Raw genomic sequence first — 10,018 nt, 5'->3', positions numbered from 1 at the left:
AGAGGGAGAGGGAGGGGAGACAGCGAGCCGGCAAGAGTGAGCGCGCATGAGCCTACCCCATTCCAAAATATTTCTGACAAAATCTGGCACTCCTGGTTCTAATCAAAATACTGAACTTTGGAACAAATTAACATTCCACAGCCTCGCAGGGAAGGAGAACTCAGCCGAGACAACTTCAGTTCACAACCACAACAAAAATAGCTTCTCCCGGGGAAGACACAGTCTGCTAACAAGGTCACTTTTGTTTTGCTTCCCCTGCCATCTGGCTGAGTGGCACCAGGGGCTGGATTTGGTACCGACTTCTTCTGCCGAGAGTGGATGGGAGCCGGGTGGCACTGCAGAAGGCTTCTCAGCCTCCTGGCAAAGGGTGCCGGCACAAAGTTACCTTCAGACACCCCCCAGCAAGCACGCAGGCAGATGGAGCCCCGGTTTCACCCAGCCCGACTCAGCTCTGAGCTCCGAGTGTGCAGAAGGTGTGACACCAGCAGACAGCAACAAGCAGGTGGAAGTCAGGGGAGAGTGAAAAACACGACAGGATGGGGAAGCTATCTTCGTCTTGAAAAACATTCCAGGACTCAACGCAACACTCGCTCTGGCAAGTCGGGAGTCTGAGTTCCAGAAGGCGAACAAAGAAGCATGATTTTGGGTTTGGGTTTTTTTTTTTTTTCCTTTTCCTCTTCCCTTCTGCTTGCAAGATTCAGCCCCTCTCTATCATTATCAGGGATGTTCAGTAACCTCCCTTGGCCTGTTTCCTCGTCTATAGGACGGAATCACCTGCACTTGTGGGTGAAGAGAGCGGATGTCACTGCCTAAGGATGTCAGGCTGAAATTCCCAGAGAACACAAGTGCACTCTGACCTGGTAGCCCAGGAGGGCTTCCATGTAGAAAGACCCCTCAACAGCCCTCTACAGAACTTCCAACGTGACATAAACAGTCTGCCCAGAGTTACTTCATTTTGAAGGTGGGGAGCTGGGGTTTGAACACAAGCCTTTTTCTTACAAAGATTCTGCTGCTTCTTCTATACCAACGATTTTCAATCTTTTAAAAAAGGATCAAAAGCCATGAATATCCACAAGGGGTTCACAGCCTACTAAAACCATGTCCCTCCCATGAGGAATCTGTTCGTGCTAAGTCGCTTCAGTCTTGTCCGACTCTTTGTGACCCTATGGACTGTAGCCAGCCAGGCTCCTCTGTTCTTGGGATTTTCCAGTCAAGAATACTGGAGTGGGTTTTCATTCCCTTCTCCAGGGCATCTTCCCAACCCGGGGATCGAACCCGCATATTATGTCTCCTGCATTGACAGGCAGGTTCTTTACCACTAGTGCCACCTGGGGAGAGGAGTCTAGGGAGCTTAGTTAATTATCATAGTAGATCTGCTGGGAAAACAAACAAAGCTTTAGTAAAACAGAGAAGGAATCTTTAAAATGACCTAAAACCTCCCTACCCTTAAATGAAGGAAAATAAGTTCATTAGAACATCTCCTTTAGGGTTCCCACATCCACTCGCCCCCATCCCCTGCCAAAAGACACATAAGGAAACTTTGATTTCAAGTGAGTTAAATCTGGTCTCCCAGGGGTCAGAGGTGGGGTGAGTCTGGTGAAAATCTTGGGACTCTAAAGTTGTGTCATTGCTGCCTCTGGGGAATGGGGTGAACAAGGGGAGCCCAAGGTCCCACTGTCGCAGGTGGCTCCTGAGTCAGAACTGAGCTATGATATCTGGCATAGGGTTGAAAAGGTCGAGAAGAGTCCTGGGACCATTTGCAAGTGTTCATTGGTGTTAAGGACTGAGCTCCTCTCTGCTGCTGGAACCTGTGGGTCTTGCTTCCCCACATAGCACAGGGAAGGCTTCCACTGCCCCCCAGCAGGGAATATGGTTGGGGGAGGGGAGCGGTTAGGCCACTGAATATTGATTATACACCAGTCAGTGAGCTCAGCTCTGTTGTCTAACAAGGAAGAAGAGAGATAAAGCACTTGTCCTCAGAGGGCTTTCTGTCTTGTAGGAAGATAGACATTTAACTCAAAGAATGGGACAGGGTGGAATGAGGGCAGAGACTGAGTTTCTAGGTAGAGAAACACAGGCCATGAGAACAACTTGAAACAGAAGAGAACACTGGTGGCTCCAGAATGTTCTATCTCAGAGACACATATTGGTAACTTGTCTTGAAGCAGTGTTAAAAATAGCACTTTACAGGCTTTTGAGGCAGTGAGAATTACCTAATTCAAAGAATATACATGGGAGGTATTGAGTGGAGTGGGATGTGGGGAGGTGGACCAAATTCCTGGGTGGCCGAGGCAGAAGTCCACATCGCCTCTTCATCCTTTGCTTCCCTGCTAGCAGCACCAGGTGGACTAAATCCTTACCTTATTAACTGGTCCTATGACACCTGCTGGACTCTCCCTGGTCATCTAGACCCTCATGTGGTGGCCACTTGGACCCCAGAATGAAAGGTGGATCGACACTGGTTCTTGGATTGTCCACATCTGGGCCTCAGGTCGTCCCTCGCTCTTTTAACTTCTCACACAGTTGTTTGCTGTCAACACAGCAGTTGGTTACCCAAGATGTAGGACAAGCTATCCTCTTAGGATCAGGCCTGAGAATGGGGTGAAACTTTTGGGCATTTTTTTGGTGCTGACAGGCCCTCTGAGTCTGTGACATGACCCTAGCTGGAAGAGAATCAGTCAATGAGACTGTCACCTCCCAATAGGTCAGGTTCCTGACGCAGGGTCCAGCAGACCCCACCAGGTTTGCAGATCGGCAAGGAAGAGTGAGTGTCACAACTCTTCCCAGTCAGAGCCTGTTCTCAGTGGCTCTTGACTCAGGCTGGTGCTTACCCAAACTGGCCTCCCTCTTTCAAGTAAAGGACACATTTTTCACTCTCTGTGTTTTCAAAGAGAAGCTGACACTGAGAGAATGTTGCGAATCACAATCAGAGTTCCCTGCTGCAAAGCACACAAGATGAGAATTGATCTCAAACCTTTTACTGTCATCATTTACTGAGCACTGGGAAGACACACACATAAGTCAGCAGAGAAAAACCCAGAGTCCTGGTGTCTAGCTGCATGTCAACAAAGCGCCCAAATAACGTCGCCTGCTGTAACACCGAGCAGAGTTAAACCACAGCCCAGCCAAGTCTCCTTCACGCTCCCAAAGTATCAAGGAGATCTTTGACTTTACCTTTATATGTCTTTTAGTCAACTTTATTGAGGTGTAATTTTCACACAATGAATAGCACTCATCTTAAGTGTATGGGTTGATGTTTTGACAAATGTCTACAACCGGATAACCATCACTTCAATCAAAGTATAGAATATTTCCAACACTCCACCCCTCCAAATCCCTTCCGGCTTTTGGAAGAAGTCCGTCCCCTTTCACCTCTGCCCTCAGGCAGCCACTGATCTGCTCTCTGTCACTACACTTTTACAATTTGTATAATTTCATGTAATGGAATCAAACTGTGTGTACTCTTGTGTCTGGCTTCTTTTTACTGGTTGATGAGATTCAGCCACATTGTTACATATATCAGTAGTTTATTTCCTTTTACTGTTGAACAGCATTTCACAGTTTGTTTATAGATTCACCTAGTTGATGGGCATTTGGGTTGGTTCCAGATTTGGATGTTATGAATAAAAATTCTTGTAAACATCTGTGTATGAGATTGTGTGGACATATGTTTTCATTTCTCTTGTATATATACCTGAGAGTAGCTGGGTTGTACGTTAGGTATATATTTACTTCTTAAGAAACTGCCAGACCTTTAGATGCCATTTTCACATTCCCACCAACAGTGTCTACTTCTAGGTGTTCTATATCATCAGCACTTGGTTTTATCAGTCTTTTTAACGTTAGCCGTGTCTAATGGACGTGGTGGTAGCTCATTGTGGTTATTACTTGCATTTCCTTAATGACTAGTGTTGAGCACTTTTACACGTGTTTACTGGTCATTGTGTACCTTCTTTTGTTTGTTGCTTGGTCACTAAGTCGTGTCTGACTCTTTTGACCCCATGAACTGTAGCCCACCAGGCTGTTCTGTCCATTGGATTTCCCAGATAAGAATCCTAGAATGGGTTGCCATTTCCTATTCCAGGGAATCGTCCCAAACCAGGGATCGAACTCGCATCTCTTACATCTCCTACATTGTCTGTTCTAGGTCATTTGCATTTCCACATAAATTTTAGGATCAGTGTGTTTCTATTAAACAGTCTGCTGGAATTTTGGTTGGGGTCGTGTTAAATCTGTTTGGGGACAATCAACATCTTAACAATTTGACCCTACCCATCCATGAACATGGTATATCAATCCATTTATTTTAGTCTTTTAGAATTTCTTTCAGCAGCATTTTGTAGTTTCTATTGTACAGGTTGTGTACACACTTAAAAAAAAACTTATTTCATGCTTTTTGGTATTATAAATATAGAATTATATTTATTTGTTTCCATATGTTCGTTACCCTCTCTTCTTCCTCCTTCTTTTCAGTTATCTCTTCCTTTTTGATTCTAATCCTGACATTAAAGCCTTAAATATATATTTTTTTATCCTTGACACTACTGATATCCAGGGCTCAAAAATTTCCCAGTTGATAGTTTAGTCAAGAATTGGCATTGATGCTACTCTGCATGTTGCCTCTCATCTTAGCATTTACAGCTTTTCTTAGAATAATTCTCAGCTTATCAAACCATCTCCCTTCTATCACTTTCATCCTTTTTCACAGCTCCCACAGTCACACCTCCTCCATATAGCCTTCAAGAAAGATGTCACAGGTACTGTGGTATCTTTTCAACATTGACTCTTCTGTTACTCACCACCACATTAATTGAAACAATTATCCAGCTGTTTGTTCAAAATGAAGGAATTTTATGTTATTTAACTCTTGTGTGCCTGCATTACTTACCTTGGGCTGCTGTAACAAGGTATCACCAACTGGGTGGCTTGAAACAATAGAAGCTTATTTTGTCACAATTCTGGAGGCTGCAGTCTAAAATCAAAGAGTTGGCATCACCTGTAGGGGAGAATCCTTCCTTGCCTCTTTAAGCTGCTGGTAGTTCTTAGCAGTCCTTGGCATTCCCTGGCTTGCAACTGCATACCTCAATTTCCACTTCCATCTTCACATGGCATTCTCCCTGTGTGTGACTGTGTTTCTTCTTTTCTTATAAAGACATCGGTTGTACTGGATTAAGGGTCTACATACTCCTGTATGATCTAATTGTTATACCTGTGATGACCCTATTTCCAAATAAGGTTGCATTCTCAGGTTCTGGAGATTATGACTTTAACATCTCCTTTGGCGGAACACAATTCAGTACATAGCAGTGTCTTAGCTCTTTCTTTGTCTCAGATGTTCTTCCTCATTTTATTCTCTTGAAAAATTACTAGAGGGCCAAGTTCAAAATCCTCCTTCTTGGGTATTTTTTCTGAATACCCCAGGAGAAGTGAATCACCTCTTTGCCTATATTTATAAGCATTTTTGCATTACTATTAGAAAATTTCTCACATTGTGTGGCACCTAGGGACAGAAGCCATCTTATTCATCTGGAAATAGAGCTCAAAGCCCCAGAATCCCATTTTAGATGATCCCATTTCCTCCATGGCAAAGCTTTTTCTGATGTGGGCATTTCAGGCACATATGTAAATAATCCCTAGTCTGTAGCCTTGTAGATTAATGAAGAAAGGGAGGAAGATTCCAAGGTCCTGTGTTATTTAATTTTTTATTTTAGGAGAGTTATCATTAGGAAATACTCTGGGTAAGCATTTGAGATCCTATTTATGTCTTCATGTGTAAAATTCCCTTTTCTTATTGACTACTGTATGTTCAAAAAACCAAAATAAAACAGTCTTTTAATGTAAATGTGGTATAACAGTTTCTCAGTCTTGGCACTGCAGGGGCTGTCCTGTGCATTGTAGGAATCTGAGCAGCCTCCCGACCTCTGTCTGGTAGGTGCCAGTAGCCCCTTCCTCCCTCGTTGTAACAACTAAAAATGTCATATAGCCAAGAATCCCTGAAGTTGAGAGCTACTGTATAGTATCATAAGGCAGCTGAAATTCTTAATGTAAACATTACAAAAATCATCCAAATTTCTCTGTTCTGCTTTCTTGTTAATCCGCTCCTCGACCCTGAAAGCTGCTCTGTACCGAGGCCACTGGAGCTCTGAGTAAGCTGAGTGGCTCAGCTTTCCCTCACCGCTGCCTCTGTACATCTGGGGCCTGTGGGTGGCCTCATTCACGCAGAGGGAAAAATTAATGCCCCTGCTTCTCATAAAGACTCGAGGACTTGAGGAACGTGAGGAGCCAAGCCAGTGCTCTGGTGTGCGGAGCCCCGTTAACTTCACTCTCACCCCCAGAATCTTCTAAAGTCCTTGCTGAGTTCCTCCTCAACTCATTGAACTAGAGGAATAAGATTGTGGTTTTAGAAGAAAGATCAAAAGCCAGGGGTGGAAATAAATCATTATCTGGAGGGAATTTTGAAAAGTAGTACATTGGTGGACAGGAGGGCTGGGAAAAGGAGTCCATGGTGGCCCTGCACTCTCTAGAACTATTTCTAGGTGGTTCTAGATTGCAGGTGTTTCCTGCAATGGTTTCCAAACACACAGACCCAGCTGCCCTCATCCTCAGGCAGACCAGATCGTGACCCTTTAACGTGTAAGTTCTGCTTTGTGGTTCTAAGGAAGAAGCCAGGGCTTGCTGTTTCGAAATGACCTAGAATCTGCCTTCTTTTCTCAGCTCTTATCTTTGGTTTCAGTTTGGAAGTTGCTGCATTGTAGGCTGAGGTGCCAGGGCTCTCCTCTTTTGTCTGGCCGACAGGGGTTCCCAAGGAATTAGGAAAATGTTGCTTGAGAGTGGAGACCCTGCCTTGGGCTTTGGGTTCTGCTCAGTGATGTAAACCCTTCAAATTGTGGGACAGATTTTTACTGGATGAGGAAGCTTTTCCTCTCATATGTTAAAAAAAAATTGAGGTAAAATTCACACCTGAAAAATCCCATGGACAGAGGAGCCTGGTGGGTTATAGTCCAAAGGGTTGCAAACATAAGATTGATTAATTTTTAGAGTATATATAATTCACTTATGTTCAGTGCATTCACAATGCTGTGCAACCATCATCTCTGTCTAGTTCCAAAATACTTCCACTGCCCCCAAAGGAAACTTATACCCATTAAGAAGTAACTCTCCGTGCCTCTTCCCCTAGCCTCTTACAGATATTGAATCTACTTTCTATCTTTATGGATTTACCTATTCTGAACATTTCATATAAATGGAATCATACAGTATGTGACTATCTGTATCTGACTTCTTACACTTGGCATGTGTTTTGGAGGTTCATCCATTCGTAGCAGATGTCAGCCCCTCATTCCTTTTTTATGGCTGAATAATATTCCATTGTATAGACACATTTTGTTTGTCCCCCCGTCTACTGATGGACATTTGGGTTGCTTCCACCTTTTGGCTATTCTGAATAGTGCTGTATGGATGTTTGTGCTTCTCATATTAAAAAAAAACTGTGGTGAAATATACATACATAAAATATGCCATTTTGACCATTTTAAGGTGTACACTTCAGCGACACTAATTACATTCATCACATGGTGCAACCATCACCATAGTCTGCTTCCCAATCTTTTCCATCACCCCTAAAGGAAATCCCATACCCAGGAAGCAGTAACTTTCTATCCCTAACCCCAGCACTAGCCCCTGATGTTCTCTGATGTGCTTATATTCTCTGTGAATTTGCCTAGTCAGGATAATTCATACAGATGAAATGGTACAATATTTGTTCATTATATCTGGTTTCTTTCACTTTGCATAATGACTTCAAAGTTCATCCATGTTGTAGCCTGTGTCACTGCTTTATTCCTTCTTGTGGCTGGATAATACTCCATTGCAAGGACCCACCACATTCTGTTTATCCATTCATCTGTGGATGGACATTTGAGTGGCTTTGCCTTTATGGTTTTTGTGAATAGTGCTGCTGTGAACAGTCACATCTCTCATAGGTGTTTGAAGAGTAACCATAACCCTCAGCATAATGTCCTAACTCCTCAGCATGACACCCATTGTGTGGCTGCTGCTATTCCCCTGTCCATGGTGTGCACCCTCCTGATAGCCTGGCCATGCAAACTACTTATAATTCCTGAATTTGACTAAATGTGCTTCTAACTCCCGTGTCTTCGCACAGGTGCATCCTTGGCTTGGAATGCTTTCTTCTGTCTTTTCTTCACCTGGCTGCCTCTTAAATGTCCTTCAAGTCTGAGATGAAGTGTCGCCTATGCTGGGAAGAGTGCCCTAGCCTGGCCTGCCTCACTGGCTTAGGCAGAGTAGCCAGGCAGAGACCAGGAACAGACCCAGGAACCCAGCCACTGGTGAACTAGTAGGGCGGTAGAGGGTATGGTGCAGTGAGGCAAGGGGACATTGTGAATGGTGTTGGGGGGTCAGAGACGATTTTACTAGGGGTGGATTTCTGGCTTCAATGGGACAGACAGGCTAAATGCAGCTCAGGTCTGCTGGTTCTTATTGTATTCCTGAAACTCTCTGCTTCCCTGTGTCATAACCCTTACCTTGTCACTGCGTCACAGTCCATTAACCTGACTGTCTCCTCCAGTGGACACAGGGCCTACTACATATACTGAAAACAGGCACTTTTCCTAAGGGAAGGAGACCTACTCTTACTAATTCAGCCTGTTAGATTGTCTTTTTTTTTTTTTTTTTTTTACTATCTCTATTGGGACTTTCCTGGTGGTCCAGTGGCTAAGACTCTGCACTTCCAATGCAGGGGGATCTGGGTCTGATCCCTGGTCAGGACACTAGATGCCACATGCTGCAATTAAGAGTTCACATGCTGTAACGAAAAGATTCCGTGTGCCACAATGAAGATCAAAGGTCCCACATGCTGCAACTAAGACCTGACACAGCCAAACCAATCAATATTTAAAAAAAAAAAAAAAGGCTCTACTGAGATATCATTTACCCATGAAAAGTGAGCAGATCAGTGGTTTTTTAATATAATCACAAAGTTGTGCCATGCTCATGATAGGAATCATATACCCAATGGCAGTGACTTCCCGTGCCCCTCAATCCCCACACCCTACCCCAGGCAGCCACGTCTCTCCTCTCTCAGGTTGTCTTAAATTCCGCCAACACTAGACACCCTCCCTCCTCTTTGTAGGAGAAGGCAATGGCACCCCACTCCAGTACTCTTGCCTGGAGAATCCCATGGATGGAGGAGCCTGGTAGGCTGCAGTCCATGGGGTCGCACAGAGTCAGACATGACTGAAGCGACTTAGCAGCAGCAGCAGCTCCCCTTTGTATGTCAGGTTTGAACATCTGAGTTAGTGAGAAGATTTTTCCAGGCAGAGGCTGAGAGAGAGGAAGAAAGGAAGGGACAGACACTGGGGCACAGAGGCAGCAGATAGATGCAAAACCGGGACTGTCTGGCTCAAGATTCACAGAAAGAAAGAAAGTAGAAGACGCAGAGAAATGAGTAGGGAGAGAGCCAAAATGTGCTCCTTTGGGAAAGTTTGCTGAGTTCTTTTCTGTGGAAAGAAACAGTGATGTCATGGCAAGTAGATGGCTGGACATATTGTTGAGATGAATGTTTCCATTGATTATATGAGCTGCTGACAAGCTGCTGCACAAATGCTGCTGTGTGTGATCGGTGTCCATGGTTTTAAAAGAAAGTGACGAACATTATCTAGGGTCTTCTTTCCACCCCGTTTTTATGTGTATGAGGTAAGTGATCTGCCTGTTTGATTCTAAGTCTCCTATTTAAATAAGCTCCTGAACATGTAAACGTGTCTGCTGACTATAAATATTGTATTGAAATGCAGATTTCCATCTTTCCCCACTATGTTCAATTAAAAAGCAGGTCCATTTAGAGGATTTCTTTGCCCTCTAATGGGAGAAGCAGAGCACCGAGGTTTTCTGTGGGAGGAAAAATAACGTCCCCTCAGAATGTCCACCACCTAATTCCCAAAACCTGCAAATCTGCTGCCTTATGTGGTAAAAGGGACTTTGCAGATGTGGGTAAGAATCT

Source organism: Dama dama, chromosome 5, assembly GCF_033118175.1.
Source record: "Dama dama isolate Ldn47 chromosome 5, ASM3311817v1, whole genome shotgun sequence".
Classification (NCBI taxonomy): domain Eukaryota; kingdom Metazoa; phylum Chordata; class Mammalia; order Artiodactyla; family Cervidae; genus Dama; species Dama dama.
The sequence above is the reverse complement of the archived record's forward strand: the minus strand, read 5'-3'. Positions refer to the sequence as shown.